The sequence below is a fragment of the Nothobranchius furzeri genome, chromosome 14 (assembly GCF_043380555.1).
Source record: "Nothobranchius furzeri strain GRZ-AD chromosome 14, NfurGRZ-RIMD1, whole genome shotgun sequence".
In the NCBI taxonomy this organism is placed as follows: Eukaryota; Metazoa; Chordata; class Actinopteri; order Cyprinodontiformes; family Nothobranchiidae; genus Nothobranchius; species Nothobranchius furzeri.
In genome coordinates, this window is record NC_091754.1 from 31,946,589 (window position 1) to 31,973,607 (window position 27,019).

The 27,019-nt window shown below is 43.0% G+C and overlaps 1 protein-coding gene across 2 annotated transcripts in view; it reads right to left on the reverse strand.

Annotated features, from left to right (window-relative positions):
* Nucleotides 1-27,019, reverse strand: part of adcy5 (adenylate cyclase 5) — a 115,003-nt gene that overhangs the window by 74,057 nt on the left and 13,927 nt on the right. The gene's annotated exons all lie outside the window — the stretch shown is intronic.

Sequence of the window (27,019 nt, forward strand, 5' to 3'; positions counted from 1 at the left end):
CCCTCCATTTATTTATTTAATTCACACCATTTGGAAAAACAACACAGCTAAGGGCTAGTGCAGATGGTCTGAAGTGGAATGATGTGTTTATAGAGAGTTAACATCTAACCTGTTGTAGATAGCTCTATGCATGACCTCATTTTGGTGAAACATCCAACGTTGTGAACAGATTGATGAGCTAACAGCCTAGCAGGCCAAGGATCAAAGCAGATTATTAGTGACTTTTAAAACAACTGTAACATGTAGCGATGGTGCTAATGCCATTGTTAGATAAATGGTTGTAGTGTTACGGAGGGGGCCTTGGGCATCAGGAGATACATTAGTTAAATTTCTTGTTTTTTTTTTTAACCTTTTGGGGGGATTTCATTACTCATCAGCAGAGCCTGACTGTAGTCCATCTTTCCTCCACAGGTGGCTCCAGCTCGGTTTGTCGTTGCTGCCTCCACTGATTACCACACACCTCCTTTATCCTCCTATTTATAGAAACTCAGAATAGATGTGTGTGATTGTTGTGAGTGCTACTGGACTTCCTCTATCTGCACTAATTTGTTCAGCACGGAATACAGAAACATAAAATGACATTAAGAAAATGCTAGACCCAACGTGTGATCTCTAATTGGTGGGTGTTCTGCTGCAGCTCGAGCTCACGGACGTGCATACGTGCCACATGCCTCATGCTCAGCTGTTCTGCCCACACTTGCTTCACAGTTTTATCCACACGGCCCTTGTAATGTTCTGTGTCTGCCCGTCTGTTGTGTTTGGGTGTCTGATAGCCTGTGGATGTGCTCCGAGCGATCAAACACGCCCACGCTGTGATTTCCACTGCACTGAGCCAAAACAGCCCGGAAGTCATCAAAGGCTGTTGGGCCAGGTCTCAGCTACAACAACTGGCCTGTTCAATGAGCGTTTACACAGCAACACTGCTCAAAATAAGCCAAGTGCCAGCCAGACCAGTGTTTAGTGGTGCCGTCATTTCCTAATGGCACGTATCTACAACACAGCTACATCAAGTTAAGTTTATTATGTACATGAGAGAAATCTGACAATCCTTTAAATATAGACAGAAAAAAAGTTGATGCGGGCATTGTACTGATCTGTTGTGGTGAAGAAAGAGCTGAGCTGGAAGGCAAAGGTCTTAATTTACCGGTGGATCTACATTCCTAAAGAAAGAACAAGACCACGGACACAAGCGGCAGAGCTTTCCCTTAGAGAGACGCTCGGTCATCCGGGAGGGGCTCGTAGTAGACCTGCTACTCCTTCATGTCGAGAGGACCAGTTGATGTGGCTTGGGCATCTAGTTAGGATGCCTCCTGGACACATCCTTGGTGAGGTTTTGCGGGCACGTCCAACTGGGAGGAGACCTAAAGGAAGACCCAGGACACCCTGGAGGGACTATGTCTCTCGGCTGGCCAGGGAATGCCTTGGGATTCCCCATGAAGGAGCTGGCCCAAGTGGCTGGGGAGAGGGAAGTCTGGGCCTTCCTACTTAGGCTACTGTCCCCGCGACCCGACTCCGGATAAGCCAAGTGGTGCTCGCTGCAGAACCACAAAGGCAGAGCTGCACCAGAAGGTGGAGCTGCACCAGAGTCAGCCCCGCCCATTCCATCAGAGTCAGTCCAATTCCTTCCAGTTGTCAGACTTGATAGCATTCTGGAACCAAAGAGGGTGTTATAGCTAGTATCATCTAAAATGCAAGATTGAGGATGGAGTTGGGAGGTTAATTGAACAGTTTTTGTAAAGGTTCCATATAATTAAAAATCTAACCTTTGGAACTTTTTACCATGTTATATTGTTATTTCCTCATAAGAAACACGCTAAAGCCATTTTTGGCCTCATTCATGCATTTTCCTCCCATCTCAGCTTCAATTTGGTCTCCTCCCCCCGAAGCGGGTCTGGTCTTGGTTCTCAAATCTGGATATTCTGTGAATTTTCTGACAAATTATTTCTGAAATGACTTCTACTGAGACACCGGCGGAAAAACCATACATCCCTTCTACAAAAACACACTGGATAGCACAATTACATGTAACGCCACTTGCTTATTATCAGATGTGGTAGTGAAGTGGTTATGGAGTCAGCTTCACGTGCAGTTTTGTGCAGGTTCGCCTCCCAGTAGCGTAAGTATTGGGTAGTTTTAAACCCTTTTTCTTCTTTTCTAGCTACACTTGCCAGTACTATGTTTACAACAATTTATTGGTATACCGTTTACAATATAATGACTAATGTGTTTTTTTATTTATTTATTTAGCCAGTGTGAGTCCATTTGTGAGCAAAGTTTCAACTAAAATGCTGTTTAGGAGCGACCAAATTCAAAGATCTTTTAGAGACATAAATATTTTGCTGAAAATAAACATTACAACTAAAATATAAACAAATTAAATATTTCAGCTGGCTAAATAGATTGCTGCCGAACCCACCGAGAGTCGAACCAGCATCAGCTGAGGGGAAAGCAAAACTTAAGTCAGACGATCTTGCCACTGGACCACCAGAACCCGCATGATAGCATTAAATGCTGGTGTATGCCGCTTTTGTTGGAGCGGCTGTTTGCAGATATTTGCTAAAAGAAACCTTTTCATTTCGGGATATATTCAGGCTTTGTCATGTAGCAAGTTATATTTTTCTTGTTTAATTGGAGCATAGAACATAGCATTAACGACTGTAAACTAGCCGTAATTTATATGCGTCAGGTTAGTTTGCGCTAAAGTTGAAAAACAAAAACAGAAGAAGTCAGTGGGCTAGGCTGAGTTTGCGTGAATGGGCGGGGCTGACTCTGGTGCAGCTCCGCCTTTGTAGTTCTGCAGCGAGCACCCTCTCCGATAAGTGGCCGAAACCGGATGGATGGATGGAGAAAAAAAGTTGCTTTTTTTGTCAAACTAATTAGGATGACAAAAAAAAGTGAAACTGTCATGTATTAAAAATGTGATTTGGAAGTCAGTTAATTGTCTTTTCTTATCGGTTTCTAAATTAAAACAAAGTGTCTGAAATGTTTTCAATCTTGTGCGTAAAATTAATGGCCTGTATTTGATATAGCGCCTTCTAGAGTCCTGGAACCCCCCAAGGCGCTTTACAACACAATCAGTCATTCACTCATTCACACACACATTCACACACTGGTGATGGTGAGCTATGATGTAGCTACAGCTACCCTGGGGCACACTGACAGAGGCAAGTCTGCTAAACACAGGCGCCACCGGTCCCTCTGACCACCACCAACTGGTAAGGTGGGTTAAGTGTCTTGCCAAAGGACAAAATGACAGTGACAGACTGATTGGGGCTCAAACCTTCCAATTACAGGGCGAGCACTTCGCTCCTGTTCCACCTTCACCCATAGGAGGGAAACACTTTTTTAAGCTGGGAAAGAAAGTCTGGTTTATGTTTATGTATTTATCAGACGTTTTGTCCAAAACGACTTATAAGTGATAATGAAGCCAGCAGGTTGCCCTTGAGGCTAACAAAAAACATGATTCAGTCAATCCTAGGTGGCAGTGGGGCAGCATAATAAATCATAGAGGGAAGTGAAAATGGAGTGCGCAGTAGAGTGGGGGACGGGTGCAGGGAGGGTGCTAGTTTAGAAGATGTTCTCTGAAGAACTGGGTCTTCAGGAGTTTCTTATAAATCGACAAGGCAGCCCCTGCTCTGGTAGTACTTGGTAGGTCGTTCCACATCCGTGGAGCGATACATGAAAAGAGTCTGGATTGTCCTGAGCGTGGTGTAGGCACTGCTGGCCAATGAGCCTTTGATGACTGGAGCGGCCGAGCCGTGGTGTAAGCCTTTACAAGAGGACTCAGGTAGATGGGAGCCGTACCATGGTTGTTGTAGAACAGTAACAAAAAGGAAAAGAAGCATTTAATACCAAAATAAAAACATTAAAACATAATTCACTGATTTATAAAATAGTTAAATTATAGGAAAAGACCAGAGAGATGCTAAATCTACCCTCTTTGGAATTCTTTGACTGGCAGACGCTGTTTTATCGATCCATCCACCTACCCCCCACCCCCTCTCATATATATATATATATATATATATATATATATATATATATATATATATATATATATACTATGTTAAAGTTTTAAAGGTACAACATAGATCAATAAGGTCTCATGAAGGTGACAGCTACAAATGGCCTTTGACCTGCAGCTCGTGCATAACTGCATCAAGCTTAGCTTTCCTAGCAGCTGAGGTTCCAACTCCATCCATATAAGGTCAGGTGGGGAGCCTGCGAGCCTTATCACACCCTGGATTACTTTACTGCTCTACTCCAGTCATAACACTGTGGGAAGTATTGCTGGAGAGGGCTCTGAAGACCACTAGCTAAAGAATAATGATAACCTCAGAGCTGAAAGCAGCTCTTCTCGCCTGATCTGGACCCTGTGTAATTCCAGGACCTGTTTTAGCTCAGTGTAACAAGCCCTCTCTAAATAGAAAAGGAACAAACCATTGTGTCGAGGCACTCCTCTCTGTCTAGGAAACGCCGGTTTGTCTGAAAGGTTATATATATATATGTGTGTGTGTGTGTATATATATATATATATAAATATATATATATATATATATATATATATATATATATATATATATATATATACACACACACACACACACACACACACACACACACACACACACACCGGGGATATATACATTACAGGGCAAAAGTTTGGACACATCTTCTCATTCAATGTGTTTTCTTTATTTTCATGACCATGTACAAAGGGGCCAACAAGTGCTAAACACCTCTGGGAGCTCCTTCACGTCTGTTGGAAAACCATTTCAGGTGCCTACCTCTTGAAGCTCATCAAGAGAATGCCAAGAGTGTGCAAAGCTGTAATCAGAGTGGGGGACAGGTGCAAGTGAAGAAAATAGAAGATAAAACATGTTTTCAGTTATTTCACCTTTTTTGGTTAAGTACATAAGAAGAAGAAGAAAGTGTCATTTCTCAGGCTCAGGGGGAGAGAGTTCCAGAGTCTGGGGGCCACAGCAGCAAATGATCTGTCACCTTTGGTCTTTAGCCTGGTGCGCTGCACAACCAGTAGGCTTTGATCACTGGACCTCAGGGACCTGCTGGGGGTGTAGGGACTGATGCTCATTACTAAAAGAGGCACAAGCCTGATGGAGGACTTACATTTACTAACTTGGGTCAGACCCAACCACAGAAGAGCTGAAGCTGGGTGGTAAACACACACAGGTAGTTCTAACAACACCTGAGCTCCATGACGTCTGAGACTGATGCATCAGTGTTACAGCGGGACTAAAGACATGATCAGAAACAGGTTACAGCTGGATGATCTAGGAAGGTAGAAGATCAGGATGTCTGAGCGGTGAACAGGTGAGCGGACCTTCGGGACGTCCCGCTGTCGCTTAAGGGCACGGCTGCAGACCCGCAGATTCGCTGCTGCAGATTCTCACCTGCAGCAGCGAATCTGTGGGTCTGCAGCCGTAACTATTCATCACATCTTTCTCGTTCTTCATGGGCCGAGATGCGCTTCGATGAAAACATCTACCTCTAGCTCCTGATCAGCTGATGACAGCTTCAACACACCGCTCTGCTTAACGCACGCATTTCCTTATCGGTAACAGAAACGATCATTTTTTTAAAAGAAGACTGTAATTAATTAGTTTGCTCGTTACAGAAAGAAATATTTTTTTAATTAACGCGGTTATTTTAAACGGCGTTATTCCCGTCACTGCTCTGTTGCGTCTACAGTAGGCTGTGACTGAGACAGTGAGGGTCTCCCCCCACCCGGCCAATCATCATCGTGTTTGTAAGTGTGTTACCGACACCTCTCTTTCCCTGGCTGCAGCTGAAGTGTGGCGGTCAGAAAGCCTCACACTGCTGCTCAACGTTCGACAAGCACATAGTAACGCACAACCTTCCATCCCCAGTAACGGTAACGGCGTTGCAACAGTGGGAAAAGTAATTAATTTGATTATTCCGTTACCTAAAAAAGAATGCCGTTAGTAACGCCGTTATATTTAAATGGCGTTACTCCCAACACTGGGTCTGACAGAGGCGAGGCTGCCATTTGGCACCGTTGGGCCCTCTGACCACCAGTAACACAGGAAAGTTGGGTAAAGTGTCTTGCCAATGACACAACAGCAAAATGCCCCTGGCGGGAGCTGGAATCCAACACATGACCCTCCGATCATGAGGCAACCCGCTCTACCTCCTGAGCTACTGCTGTCCCATGTGCAGATCATGTCTATATTGAAACTGTTGGTCCAGACCACATCTGTAGGATGTCCAAACTAGGTCTTTGCACAGTTGGTTGAGTTGAGAAATCATGGCCTTGGATTCATTTTGGTTAAATCTTTAATGGGACAGTGTTCTAACACTACATATAAATTAACACAAGCACACACAGACACAGTAAATAATGTCACAGTTACTAGTGCGCATGACTTACTAGTACTCCCAAGCTAGGAGGCTTGGTGCTGAGCAAACCGCCCCTATTTTCTGTTCCAACAGCATCTTCACTGAGTTTAGTGGATCAACTCAACCAAAACCTAATGTGCCTTATTAATTCTCTGTGGCCAAACTGAAAATAAAACCTCTCCTCATTGTGCGTCCATCTTTTTAACACCTTAATCTAACAGCCGGATTGTCTCCTCAGCCTTCCTTAGAGTCTACGGGAGTGATTCATGATCTAAAACATGCAGGAATTGTACTGTAACCAGACTGCAGAGCTAAGTGTGTAGTCCAAAAGGTGGCGGCCTGCCAGTCCAAAATTGTAAATGTGGTATTTTGGCCACAGGGGGGCGGTAGAGGTCTGAGTGACAGTTCGTTAACCTTGTAAACGGCCATTTTACTGGCTCAAGAAAATAATGTTGCACAGTATGGCTTAAAGACTATAAATAAGACTTCATCGTTCTGAGGTGTGAATAAGCTGCATGATCAATGCCATAAATATCTCGCCAAATGCAGCGTTTTGCACTCTGACTTCATTGGTGAGTCATCTGTTAATGTGCAAGTGAATTAGTGTTGTGTGGAGCAGAAACTTTTTTCATCACTTTTCTTCAGCGAGCTGCAGACCAGACAAAAGGATGGCATTCATTAATGGTGATAATAAAATTACTTTTCACAATTAGCATAATGGATTTAATGGAGTCTGTGGGAGACCTCGAAAATAGCAGCCAGTGAGGTGCGCCATGTAACTGTGCATGAAAGCACATTTTATGTTTTTGTTTTTGGAATTAGTGACAAGACACCCTTTTGGTTTTAAATCACAGAAATGATCAGAAGAGGACTTGTTGCTTCAGACAGATTCACCTCACATGGTTTAAGGAACTTTAATGAAGTACACAGCAAAGGTCAGTTTGACTGTAAGATCTCACTAAAAGGTTACTGCAGATATTTTAGGTTAGGGCTAGGGTCAGATTAGATTGGTGTTAAGGAGGATGGAGAATTGTAGATTTGGTCCTCAGCCTCTGCAGTCTGTTGAAGTGCCCTTGAGCTAGACTCTACACCCCTCTGTACTGTCCCAGTATCATTAATGCTGATGGGAGACTGCACAAGTATGGAGCCATCGCTGTTATTTAGGCAGATATACAGATATTGACACAGTTCAATATTTAAATGGGAAAATAATCCCGAGTTCACATTTTAATGAGACTGCAGACATCCATTTATCAGCAGGTGGCAGAATTTTAATATTTTGTGGTAACTAAAAATATGAATTATGTAATGTAAACGTTACTTTTATCCTACAAGAATTACATTTAACTACTTTAAACATGCAGGCTTTTTCTGAATAAAAGTAAATGAAATAAATATATTTGTAATTCAGACTTTATTTTAAAACACAGGCAGAACTAATTAAACGTTCCTGAGAATAAGCGCCATGAAGAAAAACTTAGACACACAGCTGCTGCAGGAGGATGGATGTTTAAGTGGGATGTCGGTGTCCACAAAAATGTGCTTTTAAGGAGAGCTGGTGCATGAAAATAACTGATTGGGGGGGGGGGGGGGGGGGGGGCCTGAAAAGACTGAAGGGGGTGGGAGTCAAAAGCAATAACGTCTTTCACCTATTTTGATTAGCGTTGACTTTTTTCACTCAACTCAACCTTTATTTGTAAAGCATCTTACAGACATAAAATAAGCCCCCAAGGTGCTATACTGATATAAAACAGATACAATTATTCATGCAAGAAGCACAAACAATAAACTAAAATAATAACAGGTAAAAACTAACCTACAGGGTAAGAAGCTGGATCATAGAACTAGGCCTTCAGCCTTGTTTTAAAAACCGCCACAGATCTAGAAAAGGAAGCCTGTTCCTTAGCTTTGGACCTATCACTAGCCCTATCCCCCCACATCTTCAACCAAGACCCAGGGACTGAAAGCCACAACTGGTTTTCCGAGCGCTGCGTCCAAGCTGAGACATAGGTCTGTAGTAAGTCAGCCAAATAAGATGGAGCAAACCCATTTAAGGTTTTCAAAACTAATAAAATAACTTTAAACCACATTCTCAAAGCGACAGGTAGCCAATGTAAAGCTGCTGTCATGATCCCGAATGAGTGACTCTCAAGCAGACACAGCACACTCGGACTCTGAAACTAGTTTTTCTTAAAACTGTTTATTTTCTTCTGGACCACAGGAATCAAGAGACCAAGAGGAAGCGAGGATTAGAGGAGAATCGTCACTGGAAAAGGTAGGTATGGTAAGTAGATGTAGAACAGAACATTGTTTGGCAGGATTAATGGGAATTGATAACTCACTGGAGCTGTGGGGGGACCGGTCCTGAGAGAGAGGTGAGTATTCAGGATGGTTGAAGGTTGTGTGAGCTGCGCGATGGATTAGTGGTGTTTTCTTTCCACTGGAGAGCTGAGAGGCTTGGCAGAATCCAGGGCTGGAGCTATTGCAGCGGCGGGGAGAGGAGTGGCCGCACCTGGGGAGATGGACGTCCAAACCAGTGAAGACGTGGAGAAGAGAACTTGAACTTATGAACCGACGAGGAACTTCCTGGGTCTTCAAAGACGCGGAAGAGGTTGTTGCGAGGAACTGAGAGAATCACAGGTACTTGGCATGAAGGGAAGCAGAAGAAGAAGAAGAAAATATCATTTCTATAGCGCTTCTCAAGATAAAAATCACGAGGTGCTTCACAAAAACAAAAAATATAAAAATATCAAAAATAATTTAGAAAATGGTTAAAAATATATTTTAAATGAGCAAAAAATAGACAATTGTGATTAAAAAATGTTAAGAAAGAGAGAGAGTGAACAGGAAAGAGGGAAATCAGTGGATCCTGAGGAAGGTGGAATAGGTGGGGAGAGCAGAACAAGGAGAGGATGAACAGGTCACACAAAAGCCAGCTTGAACAAGTGAGTCTTCAGCTGCTTTTTAAAGGAGACCACTGAGTCCACTGATCTCAGGCTCAGGGGGAGAGAGTTCCAGAGTCTGGGGGCCACAGCAGCAAATGATCTGTCACCTTTGGTCTTTAGCCTGGTGCTGCACAACCAGTAGGCTTTGGTTTCTGGACCTCAGGGACCTGCTGGGGGTGTAGGGACTATAAAGATCACCAATGTAAGATGATGATTGTCCATGTAAGGCCCTATGGACAAGAACCAGGATCTTGAAATGAACCCTGAAGTTGACTGGCAGCCAGTGAAGCTGGAGGAGAAGCGGGGTGATGTGGGTGTGTTTGGAGGACTTGGTCAGAAGCCGAGCACAGGCATTCTGAACCACCTGTAGACGGTTCAGGGAGGTTCTGCTCAGACACGTGAAAAGAGAGTTACAGTAGTCTAAGCGTGAGGAGATGAAGGTGTGGAGAACTGTTTCAAGTTCAGAGCAGGACAGAATGAGACTCAGCTTAGCAATGTTCCTGAGATGGAAGAAGGAAGAGCGAACAAGAGAACTGACATGAGAATCCAGGGTGAGAGCTGGGTCAAAGGTCACACCAAGATTCCTGATGGGAGGGTTTGGTGTGAGAAGCAAGCTGGTCAAGAGAGTCTCTGACTTTGGAAGGGAGTAAGTAGAGAGCATGTGGTCAGTTTACAACTCCATAAACGGAATCAGCTGATGTACGTCTGGTGGTTCCACTCCTCCTAAATACTGGTGCCTTGATGAGGTCATTGGCTCCAGCTGGGTCCACTCAGCACCTGGGAAAGGAGAGGAACTGCTCCACCTGCTGGATCCTGACAGCTGCCAGAATCGTTGTTCTTCTCAGTGACCTAGTGGTAGAGTGTCTGCCCTGGGATTGGGATACAGGGTTCAAATCCTGGTCGGGTCATACTAAAGACTTTACAAACAGGACCCAATGTCTCCCTGCTTGACACTCAGCTTTAAGGAGTTGGATTTGGGGGTTAAGCCACCAAATAGTTCCCGAGTGCAGCTACAGCTGCAGCTCACCTCTCCCCGCGGGGATGGGTCAAATGTGGAGATGAATTTCACCAGTGTGTGATGACTAATGGGTCTTTGTTACATGTTCAAACTATGTTTGGGCGTAGAGCGAATTATCGAACCTTCGGTGATGGGCTGAGCCGTTACAGTTGTTTTTCCAAAAGGTGATTTGTTTATTTATTTATTTGTTTGACCATGAGTACGTTTACAGATTTTACACGCTACACACAGAGAACATCGTAAAAGATCTTCATCAGCACATCTGAGCATTACCTCACTCTTTGTCCTCTTCAGCAAGCAAGCTCCCTAGAGACATTTGATCACACACAAGCTGCAGGTGACCGGTTTACGAGGAGCAGAAGGAACGTGCGTTTGGGCCGCAGCAGGTGAAATGTTCCGAATTTAAGTGGAATCATTTAATTACATTATGTAGCGTAGCCAAATCAACAATTTTTTATTATGACCAGGAAGATGTAATATTCTATATAAATATATAATATTAACCTACGAGGTCTTTATTGTAATTATTCCGAAGATTCTAGGTTTTAATTCAGAAGATCTAGGTTCTTTGCTTTTTCAGTGATCAACCACACTTTATGCTATTTCAAGAAAGAGTCAGGTTTGTAAAAGTAAGAATTTATTTAACAAACAATTAAAACATGACTAATTAACTAAGCATTTACTGTGAGTGGATGTAACTAAACGTGATGAAGGAACCTATGTGTGAATGCGATGTCAGTCAGAGCTTCCTTATCAAAATAAGCTGAGTTCTGGTGAAAAGAATGTGGTTTGCACTAAGCTCTAAAGTTCTTATCATCAGAAGAACATCAGACGCAATCTGTCATGTCTACTTCACCCGTTTTGGAGAGACCCTCTTGGTGGATCCAAAAGTCGCAGAGGTAGGCTGACCTCTGGCACCGGAGGGCTGTAGAATACCGTGGTACCGACTCTTCAGTCCAGAGATGTCTCGGGTCACAACAGCCGGATGGAACCGTGCGTCTGGCGGACTCTTAAGGAGTCCAACAATATCAGCTTTGTTCCTGCTGGAACTGTTTGCTCATCAGCTTTGCAGGTGCAAAAAGGTTTTGACGACGTGTCAAAATCTTTGATGGTTAAAGAGGTTTACTACAGATGGCCGGTCTGAGCGATTCTCTAGAACTGTCGAATCACTCGGGATGATCCAGTTTTAAGGTTTTGATGTTATGACTCGCACAGCCAATCAGAGGCTGACAAGTTTGAGATATGTTACCAAGACAACTCAGAAACACGCCTTCTTGATACAGGATGTTCTGACTGGTTTAAAAGTCTCTATGTGTCGGAGTTTAACTTAACCACACTTGTTATGGTGTGAGTGCAGGTGTGAGGACCTCGTCGTATAAACATGTTGAACACATGGACGTTACAATTATTTATATGTTACTGGGGCACTCTGTTCAGCTTGTTATTAATTAAAAATGAATTAACAATTCAATGGTATTGAATGATTATTTATTATTTTAAAAACAAAAGTTCTAGTAGACATAAACATAACATAACATCCATTCAGTGAGCGCAGATGAATGAAGCATTTCATTATACTATAATTATTAGAAGTAGTAATAAACAAGTGTTTATTTAATGATTATCTAGATTATGAGTCATGGAAAAAGTTCATATTGATTTAGGAAATCATTCTTGATTTTAGCAACTGATTCGAGCTGGAGTTGTTCCCTCTGTGGAGGCAGACAGATGGGACCTTGGGAAAGAAAGTTATTGTTTATCTTTCAGAGCTGCAGCGTCTGTGTCCCAGCTGGTATGAAGGCAGGCTCATTTAAAGGGAACACATGCAGTGTTGTGTCTGATTATTTATTATTTTAAAAACAAAAGTGACGGCAATGAACAGATCTTGCAACCTCTGGCTGGATCAAATGCACTATCATCACATCTTATTGGTCATAATTAATATGTAGGACCAAGTTCAATTTCTCTACACTGAAAAACAAAAAATGACGGCCTCCCTTCTGATTGGTTACATTAATGCACATTACTGTTGCTATTTTTAATCCACCACTCCCTTCTCTGAACTTGAATCAAACTAAATTTATGGTATTTAGTCTGGATTGAAGTCTTTGTCCATGAGGTCACTTCAGTGGTGAACAAAAATGGGGCGGGGTTGAAGTGGTCCTAGCTATTTTGGAAGCCTGGTGCAGCAAAGAAAAACAAAGGAGTGTGGTCAAATCCCAGTTATGCAGGATTGATGAGCTATGTGCATGCACAGGACAAAGGAATAGGGAGGAATCTATAGATGATAAGAATAGTTTGAAGGAGTTGCCTCGATAGAAAAAGTTTAATATATGTGTCAGTGATGGTTACAATAACAAGGTGCCCCATTTAAAACAAGAATGGAGAACGTCCAGCCTCGAGGTCATGGACAGCTGTAATATTTATCTGGCCCACCTTCCAATTTCAAACTAGTATATAAAATAACAGCAATCAACAATCAGTTGCATTTCAGAGATGCATCTGTCAATACTTGCTACTGACGCCAGGATCAGGGTCAGTCAACACAGAGGTCCAGCAGCAGAGCGGGACACAGCCAGGTGTCAATCATGTGGAAAATGAAAAGTGGATCCTGATTTATGTTAATTTAGCAGAAATTGATGAGTAAATATGTTTCTGTGGGGGTGAAGTGCTGGGGTGAGTGGCTGGCTGAGATGTGGGAGTCCTTCTGGAGCAGAGTTATGGGAGTTGATAGGAGCCGAAAGGACGGATGAGGAGCGATAAAGGCATGTCATCAGGCTGTGAAGCTGCATCTAACTAGCTCGCAAAAATTAAGCAGCAAACACAAAATCACCATGACAATAAAAAATGGGCACTTATAATTACACAGCAAACTGCTCCTGATTTTGTCCTAATACAACTGAAGGGTCAGAAAAGTCTGTAAATCAAGGATTTTTCTTTTTAAGCAGCAGAGTTTATTAAAATATTTTGGGAATAAAGTACACTCAAACAACATTTATGTAATTAATGCTGAACCTGACATTTATGATTTTTGTTATCCCCTCCTGCAGAATGAGTTTAACCTCGTCAGCTGTCTCTGTTCTGCAAAATGTCCACACTGCCTGAAGTGTTTTTGCAATAAGCATTGCTTTTTGCTCACGCTTTGTTTAGATGGATTTTACATTGATTTGCTCAAGGCAAAATAAATAAATAAATAAATAAAAAATACATGGCTGGTTATTTGACACCAGAAAATGCATGTGATCTCTGCCTGCTGTGTTGCCTTCAATGGGTCACTATCCCAGATTCTTTCATTTTTACTCCCTAGATTTGCCCCAAACATCTAACAAAAGATCTCTTTAGAAGATTTAGTCATTAAAGCACTAATAAGTTTGCACTGGTTAATTTTTTCTCAACAGAAAAACCACCTTTCATTTTAATATCTGTCACTTGATTATTATTTTTTTTATTTCCGATGTCTGGCACCTCTTAGAGGAAAACGGGTTTCCCCTCCCTGACAGTGCACATAACAGAACTGGTTGAGCTTTGTCATGCTCCCACAATGAAACTTCAGTGTCAGCAGGCTAATGTGTGGGGTCCCGGAGGGAAAGCTAAGAGGCCACAGCACATGATCGGCTATTTTAAAGGTGGGGAGAACATAAAGTTCTCAAAAACTAAACAGCTGTTACAGAAAGAAGACAGCCAAACAGAAAACCTCAGGGCTGCACAGGCAGGAACAAACAATCAGAATTAAAAGTGCTTGAACTGGACATGCTGGTCATGATAACGGGATATCTCCATGTACCACTCATGCCACTTACTGAGTGGAAAACATATTTGAAAGAGTAAACAGATGTCCAGAGATTAATAACATAAATTAATGACATGAAAACATGGAGCAAAGATAGCAAACCCAAACAGGCGTGAATTATAACTTATAACATTTTGGACATTTAAATATTTTCACTACAAAGCTCCATGTTGAAATTCTCTAAATAGCTGCCTTAATACATTCAGTGCCTTAAATATGAGTAAGTTCTCCATGCATCAGATACCAATCTAGCCTTTGGTATCATGGCCATCTTTTCCTCTGTCACTACAGTGGGTCAAATGGTGGGTCAACTTCGATTCACCATTCAGATAATCACTGAGGCATGCAGAACACGTAGATCATACACTGGTTGTATGATCTGAAAGAGCTTGTGATTCAGATAGTTCTCAACTATCTGACAAGCTCTTGAAAGCCTACGGGCTTCGCAGATGGATGGTAAAGTCCTAATAATGTTCTTTCCATACTTGATTGATCGGTAAAATGATAGATGCATTTTGTTGTTGAGAAATTAACTCTAGCTCCAAACTAGCTGTTCACCCTGATGGAAAACTAGAAGTTCAGAAATCAAACGACTGTTTCGTCATAATCAGGAAAAGGTGTTGATTTAAGTCATCAAGTGGCAGATTTGCTGTTTTCTACTTAATTGATCAGCCATGTGAAGAAGAAGAAAAAGAAAAAGGCAGGGTTCCCACTCTTTTCTTGAAATAATTTTCCAGGACTTTTCCAGGACATTTTCAAGACTTTTTCAGTGTACAAGTCAAGTTATCATAACTGCGGTTTGCCGATATCCCGATATATTTAGAAACAGATATGATATTGTACCTACCCACACCATTATTTTGACAATATAGTTGTGGAAAGATTTTTGTCTTTCACAAGCCCACCTGCTTTCCTCTACTTACAATGCAACACAACTAAAACAGAAGTTATTCTCTACTTTAGTTCATACCAGAGGTGTGACATTGTGGCATCATCAAGTCATCTCCATGTCCTGTTTTTGATCTGCTCAGCAACTGAACCAGGTTAATCCACTGTGCTGAATGAAATCGTCGTCGTCTTCCTCCGCTTATCCGGGTCTGGGTCGCGGGGGCATCATCCCAACTAGGGAGCTCCAGACCGTCCTCTCCCCAGCCACCTCCACCAGGACCCCAAGGCGTTCCCGGACCAGATTGGAGATGCAACCTCTCCAACGTGTCCTGGGTCGACCCGGGGGCCTCCTGCCGGCAGGACATGCCCGAAACACCTCCCCAGGGAGGCGTCCAGGGGGCATCCTGACCAGATGCCCAAACCACCTCAACTGACTCCTTTCGATCTGGAGGAGCAGCGGTTCTACTCAGAGTCCCTCCCGAATGTCCGAGCTCCTCACCCTATCTCTAAGGCTGAGCCCGGCCACCCTATGGAGGAAACTCATTTCGGTCGCTTGTATCCGCAATCTCGTTCTTTCGGTCATTACCCAAAGCTCATGACCATAGGTGAGGATTGGGACGTAGATTGACCAGTAAATCGAGAGCCTGGCTTTCTGGATCAGCTCCCTCTTCACCACGACAGATCGGCTCAACGTCCGCAGCACTGCAGACGCCGAACCAACCCGCCTGTCGATCTCCCGATCCCTCCTACCCTCACTCGTGAACAAAACCCTGAAATACTTAAACTCCTCCACTTGAGGTAGGACCTCTCTCCCGACCCGGAGTTGGCAAGCCACCCTTTGCCGGTCGAGAACCATGGTCTCAGATTTGGAGGTGCTGATCCTCATCCCAGCCGCTTCACACTCGGCCGTGAACCTACCCAGCAAGAGCTGAAGGTCAGAGCTGGATGAAGCTAGGAGGACCACATCATCCACAAAAAGCAAAGACAAGATTCTCCTGCCATCAAACTCGACACACTCCACACCACGGCTGCGCCTAGAAATTCTGTCCATAAAGGTAATGAACAGAACCAGTGACAAAGGGCAGCCCTGGCGGAGTCCAACCCTCATCGGGAACAGGTCCAACTTACTACCGGCTATGCGGACCAAACTCACGCTCCTCTGGTAAAGGGACTGAATGGTCCTTAACAGAAAGCCACCCACCTCATACTCCTGGAGCATCCCCCACAAAGTGCCCCTGGGGACACAGTCATAAACCTTCTCCAAATCCACAAAACACATGTGGATTGGTTGGGCAAACTCCCATGCCCCTCCATCACCCTTGCAAGGGTATAGAGCTGGTCCACAGTTCCACGGCCAGGACGAAAACCACATTGCTCCTCCTCAATCTGAGATTCGACTATCGATCGGACCCTCCTCTCCAGTACTTTTCCAGGGAGGCTGAGGAGTGTGATCCCCCTATAGTTGGAACACACCCTCTGGTCACCCTTCTAAAAGATGGGGGCCACCACCCCAGTCTGCCACTCCACAGGAACTGCCCCCGATGACCATGCAATGTTGCAGAGACATGTCAACCATGACAGTCCTACAACATCCATAGCCTTGACATACCCAGGATGAATCTCATCCACCCCTGGGGCTCTGCCGCTGTGTAGTTGTTTGACTACCTCAGCAACTTCTGCCCCCAAGATTGGACAGTCCATCCCCATGTCTCCTGGCTCTGGTTCCTCCTCGGAATGCGCGTAGGTGGGATTGAGGAGCTCCTCAAAGTATTCCTTCCACCGTCCGACCATAGCCCCAGTTGATGTCAGCAGCTCCCCATCCCCACTGTAAACAGTGTGAGCGAGTTGCTGTCTTCCTCTCCTGAGGCGTCGGACAGTTTGCCAGAACCTCTTTGGAGCCGATCGATAGTCTTTCTCCATGGCCTGACCAAACTCCTCCCACGCCCAAGATTTTGCCTTGGCAACTGCCACTGCTGCACCCCGCTTGGATATCCGGTACCTATCTGCTGCCTCCAGAGACCCACAGACCAGCCACGCCTTGTAGGCCTCCTTCTTCAGCCTGACGGCTCCCCGAACCTCTGGTGTCCACCAGCGGGTACGGGGGTTACCACCACAACTGGCACCGGCCACCTTGCGACCACAGCTAGCAACAGCCGCCTCAACAATCGCAGAGTGGAAGAAGGCCCGCTCGGAGTCAATGTCCCCCACTGCTCTCGGGACACGGTCAAAGCTCTGCCGGAGGTGGGAGTTGAAGACCGTCTTGACAGGGTCTTCTGCCAGGCGTTCCCAGCAGACCCTCACTATGCGTTTGGGTCTGCCAGGTCTACGCAGCATCTTCCCCTGCCATCTGATCCAACTCACCACCAGGTGGTGATCAGTTGACAGCTCCGCTCCTCTCTTCACTCGGGTATCCAAAACATACGGCCGTAGGTCAGATGATAAGACTACAAAGTCTATCATCGACTTGCGACCTAGGCTGCCCTGGTACCAAGTGTACCGATGGGCATCCTTATGTTCGAACATGGTGTTCGTTATGGCCAAACTGCGGCTTGCACAGAAGTCCAATAATGAAACATCACTTGAGTTCAGATCAGGCGGGCCGTCCCTCCCAATCACACCCCTCCAGGTCATGCTGTCATTGCCCAGGTGAGCATTGAAGTCCCCCAGCAGGACAATGGAGTCCCCTGATGGAGCACTATCTAGCACTCATCCCAGGGATTTCAAAAAGGGTGGGTACTCTGAACTGGTATTTAGCCCATAAGCGCAAACTACAGTCAGGACCCGTTCCCCGACCCGAAGGCACAGGGAAGCTACCCTCTCGTCCACTGGGGTAAACCCCAACACACAGGCAGAGAGTCTTGGGGCTAGCAAAAAGCCAGTTTTGAAAAGTTTTGAATTGGCACCGTCTTCCTGACATCACTCACTCCTGCCTATAAAGGGCACAAAGACATATTTTGAAAGATTGCTACTGTTTATACAATAAATTAGGCCTACTTTTCAAACCTTAGCTCTTTCATATCTTTCATATTCTATGTATTATACTTACTGTACACACCACATTACACTTTACTGCTTATTCCACATAGTTGGATGTTAAACTGCATTTTGTTGTTCCAGTATTGGTCATTTTAGGTTAGTCCAGTCATCCAGAAACAAGATTCAGGATAGATGACTAGGCTAATATCTCCCGCTAACACCACAGACATATTGGACCTGAAAAATATTTTTTTCTACCTCAGAGATAAGTACTTGTAGTTGTTCGCTACCATTTTAGTCTGGACTGTGCATAACATTACTATGATAAATATATAGTTACCACTTAAAATCATTCTAGTTATTAATTTAGCCGTGTTGAATTCAATTTAATTACGTTAACAACTTTGTTCAATGACCATGCCAGTCCAGTTCTCACTGCCACCTGGCTGCGGTCTGTGTCGCTAGCTAAAAACAGTATGAACAGCTGAGGCTCTGTCCTCTGAGCACATACTTAGTATTTTGATAGAATAAAATTCATGACATTTTTATCATTCACATATTTTTGTTTCTGCTGTTTGACGATAGAACAAGTATGAATTACTGAGTGGAGCGCGGGTCCGGTAGACTACCTGCTTTCCGTTGCTATCCCAAAGCTCTCCTCAAGTTCACTCGTCTCATCGCATGAATGAAAAAAACAAAAGCTCTCCGCTGCTCCTTTGTCACTCAACAGAGAGAAGGAGAAAAACCTCTCGCTCTATAAACTGCGATAACGCAATACTCGCGAACCGAGTCGCTACTTTTGGCCCTTCTTTAGAGAAGTAAATCTAGGGGTGAAAAATCTGTAAATCTAGCCAAAAAGACAGTTGGAAAAACAGAAGTGGAACTGGAACTGAAGGGGATTATGCAATCTGATTGGTTGGAAGCGTCATGTGGGGCGCTGTGCCAGCTAGATGCAGAAATTAAAGGAGAAGCGCTACAGCCCAATATTGCCCAAAATGTTTAATCCATTTGTTTATCCACAAGGATGGAAAATTATTTTCCAGGACAACTCAAAAATTTCCAGGACATTTTGCAATTCCCCCCATTTTCCATGTGTTTTCTATGACTGGAAAATTGGACTATCATTTTCCAGGTTTTCCAGGTTTTCCAGGACACGTGGGAACCCTGAAAGGAGAAAAGAAGAAGAAGAAGAACAAGAACAAGAACAAGAAGAAGAAGAAGAAGAAGAAGAAGAAGAAGAAGAAGAAGGAACAACATTTCATATAGCACCTCCCAAGAGAAAAGTCCTGGAGCCCCCCAAGGTGCTTTACAACACAATCTGTCATTCACCCATTCACACGCTGGTGGGGATGAGCCACGATGTAGCCACAGCTGCCCAGGGAAAGTATGGGTACCAACAACAGCAGGTGAGTACTGGTACCAACAACAACAGGTGAGTACTGGTACCAACAGCAGGTAAGTACTGGTACCAAAAATAACAGGTGAGTACTGGTACCAACAACAACAGGTAAGTACTAGTACCAAAAATAACAGGTGAGTACTGGTACCAACAACAACAGGTAAGTACTGGTACCAACAACAACAGGTAAGTACTGGTACCAAAAATAACAGGTGAGTACTGGTACCAACTACAACAGGTAAGTACTGGTACCAACAACAGGTGAGTACTGGTACCAACAACAGCAGGTAAGTACTTGTACCAACAACAACAGGTGAGTGCTGGTACCAACAATAACAGGTGAGTACAGGTACCAACAACAAGTGAGTGCTGGTACCAACAACAACAGGTGTGTACTGGTACCAACAATAACAGGTGAGTACTGGTACCGACAACAGGTGAGTACTGGTACCAACAATAACAGGTAAGTACTGGTACAGACAACAGGTGAGTACTGGTACCAACAATAACAGGTAAGTACTGGTACCAACAACAACAGGTGAGTACTGGTACCGACAACAGGTGAGTACTGGTACCAACAATAACAGGTAAGTACTGGTACCAACAACAACAGGTGAGTACTGGTACCAACAATAACAGGTGAGTACTGGTACCGACAACAGGTGAGTACTGGTACCAACAATAACAGGTAAGTACTGGTACAGACAACAGGTGAGTACTGGTACCAACAATAACAGGTAAGTACTGGTACCAACAACAACAGGTAAGTACTGGTACCGACAACAGGTGAGTACTGGTACCAACAATAACAGGTAAGTACTGGTACCAACAACAACAGGTGAGTACTGGTACCAGCAATAACAGGTGAGTACTGGTACCGACAACAGGTGAGTACTGGTACCAACAACAACAGGTGAGTACTGGTACCGACAACAGGTGAGTACTGGTACCAACAATAACAGGTAAGTACTGGTACCAACATCAACAGGTGAGTACTGGTACCAACAACAGGTGAGTACTGGTACCAACAACAGCAGGTAAGTACTGGTACCAACATCAACAGGTGAGTACTGGTACCAACAATAACAGGTAAGTACTGGTACCAACAACAGCAGGTAAGTACTGGTACCAACAACAGCAGGTAAGTACTGGTACCAACAACAGGTGAGTACTGGCACCAACAACAACAGGTGAGTACTGGTACCAACATCAACAGGTGAGTACTGGTACCAACAACAGGTGAGTACTGGTACCAACAACAGCAGGTAAGTACTGGTACCAACATCAACAGGTGAGTACTGGTACCAACAATAACAGGTAAGTACTGGTACCAACAACAGCAGGTAAGTACTGGTACCAACAACAGCAGGTAAGTACTGGTACCAACAACAGCAGGTAAGTACTGGTACCAACAACAGGTGAGTACTGGCACCAACAACAACAGGTGAGTACTGGTACCAACAAGAACAGGCATAAAAGTGGACAAAACAACAGATCAGGTAAACAAGCCACCACCAAGATAAAAAAAAAATACATCTGCACACAAACAGCTAATATTGGACCAGTACCAGTACCTGTACAAAGACTAAAGGTGACAGATCATTTGCTGCTGTGGCCCCCAGACTCTGGAACTCTCTCCCCCTGAGACTGAGATCAGTGGACTCAGTGGTCTCCTTTAAAAAGCAGCTGAAGACTCACTTGTTCAAGCTGGCTTTTGTATGACCTTCTTCACCACTCTCTTTATTCTGCTCTCCCCACCTATTCCACCTTCCTCAGGATCCACTGATTTCCCTCTTTCCTTCTCTCCCTCTACATTTTTTGTTCCTTTCTCCTTTTAAACATATTTTTAATCATTTTTTTAAATCTTATTTTTTTTATAAAAAAATTTTTGGTTTGTTTTTGTGAAGCCCCTTGTGATTTTTATCTAGAGAGGCGCTATAGAAAAGATTGCCGTCTTCTTCTTTTACATAAGCTAGAAACAGTGATCTACTGCTTGAATAAAAATACGAACCCAGAGAAGAACAACTGCGGGTTAGAAATGATCTAACACATTATTTACTGCAGAAGATATGTTTTATGAGTCTTAATTTGTGTGTAGCAAACTAATTACAGCTAATGAATTCTGGACTGAGCTGAGTGAAGCAACGATGCTCCAGTAGAAGCCTCAGTGTTGCTTAGTTCACCACAATAAAAACACATCAGGGCACAAGTGGAAACTATGCATCGCTTTTAGATTTAACTCTCAAATAATGCGTCACTGCACGATTGCACCAACTGTACTTTTAATATGTGTTACTAATTTATTGTATGTGTGTTATTAAGTATATAAAGAAGGACAAAGACATATTTAAAAATCTGTCTATTTGAATACGATGATCAGATCATGGATATTTCACAATAACAAGACAGAAGCCTCGGTTCACAAGCAGCCTGGAAATGTGCAGGTGCTGTCAGGGAAGCACTGACAAAAGTCACTTTGGTGTTTGGGAAACAATCTGCTGCTAGGACACGGTAACACAGAGCAGAGTTTTATGAATTTACACCAGGCTGCATCAGCATTGGTCCACAGAAGGTACTCATACCATATCCATATCAGGAGCTTCCTGTACCACGAACAGTATATTTAAAAGCAGCCACTGTGGGGCAGGGTCCTGGCAGGGAACATCAGAATGTGAAACCTCATGTTTAGGTTCTGATTTTGATGGTTTTCTCTGAAGACCACCTCTACCTCATGGCTGAGGGGAAAGTTTCACCACAGACTCATGATTAGATTAAAGGCATGTCTGCCACAAACAGGTCAGAGCCAGCAGTGGTCTGTGAAGGCAAATGAATGAAGGAGAGATGATGTGGACATCTGTTCTGAATTTCCACACATTATGTGACAAGCAATAAAATTAGGGCAGCCAGAAGGCCCCGTTTACCACTGGAATCCAACCAACTGGGACTGGTCCACTAAATGCCCTTCTCTGCAATTTGGGGAAAGAACAGTAGGGAATAAATGTTAAAAGTCCCACAAATAATAAGAATTAATTAAAAAATATATCATGAAACAATTTAAGAGGCCACTCAGATAACTTATTTCAAGAATCACAAGGAAAAGGCTAAAGGATAACTGAGAATAAATTGATGTGATTATTCCATGTTTTGGAACCTAAAGCTGAAACCACACCATAAAATTTGATTTAAAAAGCACATTGTGTTAGAAGAAAGCTGAGTTACGTTTCATTTCTCTGAGGTGTTGGACACCTGCCACTGTAACCACACAACCATGAGAGGTGGGTGACGTAGCCACCAACTCACCATCAGGGTAATTCTGTATCCACCACAAATCTACATTAATGGGAGACTAGGCAGTATAGGCTTGCTTTTAGCACCCCCAGGTGTCCGTTTAGTAGAACAAAAAGCAAAACGAATCTCCTCAATGTGCGCTCGTCATTTTAACACCTTAACCTCCCACCCCCAAGCTCGGCCGGCTTGGGGGTGGGAGGCTGCAGGCGGGCCTGTGGGCTTGCCGCTGATATCTCCCGGGACTCTGCCGGCAGCTGGTTGTGGACCCCCCGGGGCGATCCTCTGTGCCTCTCGAGGGGTCAGGGGCTTTTCTGGTCGCAGTCTCCCTGGGGTCCCTGCACTCTGGGGCCGCTCCTGGATCTCTGGGGCTTGGAGCTCCTTCCATCTCCTACGCATCTTTGGGAGCAGATCTGTGGCCCCTCACACTCTCTATTGGACGCTCCTATAGAGCTCCGGGAGTTGACGTCACTTCTCCCGGCATGCAACAGTTCAAATCGAAACGGCGCCATATTGGCATGCAGAAGCCGGCAGCTGGACTATTTGTTATTGTCAGAAAACTCAATCAAACGGGAAATATGGTAGATTCCTGTTGTGCCCCAGGAGGCAGAACAGACGCGGACGACATAAGGAATGAGTCATCTACAGGATTACACAAGATCCGGAGCGCCGCAAACGTTGGATCATTATAATAAAACGCGCTAGTGACCGGGCGAAAATGAAACTGTGGGACCCCGAGAGTAAAGGTTTTCGCTTATGCAGCGACCACTTCATATCAGGTACTTAAACCAACGTTTCCTCAACTGTGTATGGTATTTATTTTAAATGCTTTTATTATGATTCTTAGTGGGCTTCCTAAACTTATTTTGGCGTGGCTTTTTCTGTCTTATTACTCATAGCAACAAGTAAACATCACGTAAAACGGTACCTCGTGAGTTGTTCTGCGTGCTGCCGTTTACGTGTTTTATGATGACAGCAATTAACCGGCTAAGCTGTATTTAATTTTTAAGCAATGGTTGATCAATTGTCAGATCACACATAAAAAGCACTTTGGATTGCTATTATCTGTCTCACCGAGACTACTTACGTGTAAATCTGTTATTTGTCCGTCCATCCATCCATTTTCATCCGCGTATCCGGAGTCGGGTTGCGGGGGCAGTAGCTTGACTTCCCTCTCCCCAGCCGCCGGAGCCAGCTCCTCCGGGTAAATCCCAAGGGGTTCCCCGGTCAGGTCCGGTGTTGTGCCGGTAAGAAGTCCGCTCCCACAGCTTCTGGCGTCGGAGCGGGCAGTAGAGTCGAGAGTCCCAGACCTCTCCCCAGCTCCTCCGGCTGGGGGAATCCCAAGGGGTTCCCCGGTCAGGTCCGGTGTTGTGCCGATAAGAAGTCCGCTCCGACAGCTTCTGATGTTTTAAAAAAGTATCCCAGGGGCACGGTAAGGGTCGGAGATGTTTAGTCTATTTAATTTCTGACTATATAAAACAATTTCTTCTGTTTTAAAGTGTGAAGTAAACTCCGACGAAGTAAAATCCAAGCGGATCCCGTTCATGTTCATGGTTACATCCGTGTTTGTTTACCTTTTTTGCATGCCAAAATGGCGTCCAATAACTGAGAGTCACGTGGGGTCTGGAGCTCTATTGAGAAACCTTACATAAACAAGCGCAGGTATGCACACAGGTGCTCACATGGTGCTCTCATAAGTATGGACTTGGGTATGTTCAACACATGTCTTAAGGCTGTGGTTGGCACTAAATGCACTGTGATTTATTATTGTGTGATTGTTCAGTTAAACAATGTTGATTTTATATTTCCTCATCAGGTTTAAGCAATGATAGCTTGCTCCTGTTGTATTGTTGTGTGTCCCTTTTCTTCCCCCCAAGCCCCACACCCCTCGTTTCTTCCTTTCTCTTTCACCTTTGTCTCTGTGTCTGGTCGGAATTACAAGCATTTAAAAAAGAATAACAATAAAGTTTTAAGTATCAGGCGTGACATTAAAGCAGAATCTTTGATGCTCTACCTGAGAGTAAATCTGTAAGGCTTGTCACCAGCATTTAGACATTAATTCTGTTTACTTCACAGCCAGTCAAGAAACGGGGAAAAATATAAATAAATTAATTTAAAAAAACTTAATCTTACAGCTGAAACATCTCCCAGCCTTCATTAGGTTCTACAGGAGTTATTTATCACTAAATCAAACAAACCAGCTGTGTTCATGATCTAACACATGCAGGAAACATGCTGGGACCCGACTGCAGCACCAGGTATGTCAGCTCAATTTTTTTCTAAGTCCAACAGACCGGACCGGCACTCTGAAGTTGCAAATGTGGTATTCTGGTCACAGAGGGCGGTGGGGGTCTGAGTGACATTTCATTAACCTTATAAAGGGTAATTTTAGCACATACTGGCACACGAAAATGATGAAAATATGAAAAAGTTGCAAAGAATCAGGATGAAAATTGCAAAAGTCATACCACTTCATAAAAGTGGAGACAAACATATATTTTCCAACTATAGACCAATATCTTTATTGTCACACTTCTCAAAAATACTAGAAAAACTATATATTGCTAGGTTGGACCGATTCCTGATCAAAGAAGAGGTATTAAATTACAGTCAGTATGGTTTCATAACAAATCATTCAACATCCATGGCATTAATGGAATTAACAGAAGAAATATCGGAAGCCATTGACAAAAAACAAAAAAAAAACCTCATCTCATAAGTATCTTTATTGATTTAAAAAAAGCATTCGATACAGTGGATCATACAATTCTTATTAAAAACTTAGTAAGTATGGCATGACAGGGATGGCCTTAAAATGGATAATAAGTTATCTAACTGATAGGCAGCAATATGTTCAAATAAACAACACAAAATCAAATATAAATAACATTACTTGTGGTGTACCGCAAAGGTCAGTATTGGGCCCTAAACTATTTATCATTTATATAAATGATATTGTTGAGATATCCAATATATTAAAATGCACCTTACTTGCAGATGACACAACTTATTATTCAGGAGATAATGTTGAGCAGATGATAGAAGTGATACAAAGAGATGAAAAAAAATTAAACTATGGTTTGATGGGAACAAACTATCATTAAGCAGTGATAAATCATGTTTTAGGATATTTAGTAACACATATTCAAATGATGACATTTTATTAAATATAGATTAGATTAATATTAAAAGAGTTAAAGAAGTCAAGTATCTGGGAGTCATCACTGATGAAAAAATGTCTTGGAAACTACATATGAACAGTGTCAAAACTAAAATAACTAAAACTATTGCACTGTTACATAGAGCAAAATGGTTACTTGATAATAATTCCCCATATTTGTTATATAACTCACTGATCATACCGTACCTGAACTACTGCATTGAAATCTGGGGAACAACATATAAAACTTACACAAATTCCATTTACATCTTACAGAAAAAAGCAGTAAGAATAATCACAAGGAGCAACTACAGAGATCCATTCAACCCATTATTTATAAAATTACTAAAATTCTATGATCTGGTGGACTACAATATTTTAAAATTTATGTATATTGCAAACAAAGGGTACACACCTGCAGGTTTAATCAACAGATTTACAAAAAGACATAACAAATATGATTTGAAAGGACATGAATTATTTAACATACCTAGACATAGGATACTCATAAAGGAACATTGTCTGTCCGTACATGGAGTTAAAATGTGGAATAAATTAAATACTGAAATCAAGAATGCAAAAACAATATTTACTATCAAAAAAGAGATAAAAAATGAAATGATGAACTTATATAGTTGTTACATAAACGTGTGGGGGGGGCGGGGGGAGAAGGGAAAGAAAAAGAAAGGAAAAGAGGAACAAGTGTATGTTTGAAGAATATGTGTACATATGTATGTAAATATTTGTATATAATTTTATTCTTCTTTCTGTGTAATTTGTTTTCTCTTCTTTTTTTCAATTCATGTGTTGAGGTTGTGTTGGCCAAACAGTCCAGAAACTATATTGTTCAAATTAATTAAGAATCATACTGTTGTTTCATTTGTATTAATGTTATTTTAGTTAAAAGGGGCAGATAACATAAGTTTTTCTTCTTTCTGTCCCCTTTTCATTTTGGCTTTTAGAAATTTAGTTTTGTATTTTGATTTTAATGTCAATAAATGAAAATAAAGAATTAAAAAAAGTATCCCTTTAAATAATATGTCTTTTGAAATAAGTTACTGTGGTTATGAACCTGTTGTAGATAGCCTTTTGAACAACCTCAGTTTAGAGACAGTGTTGTTCTGACTAGAGTGACACTGTAACAGCTAGTCTCAATAGAGACAAGAATTCTGCAGAATTA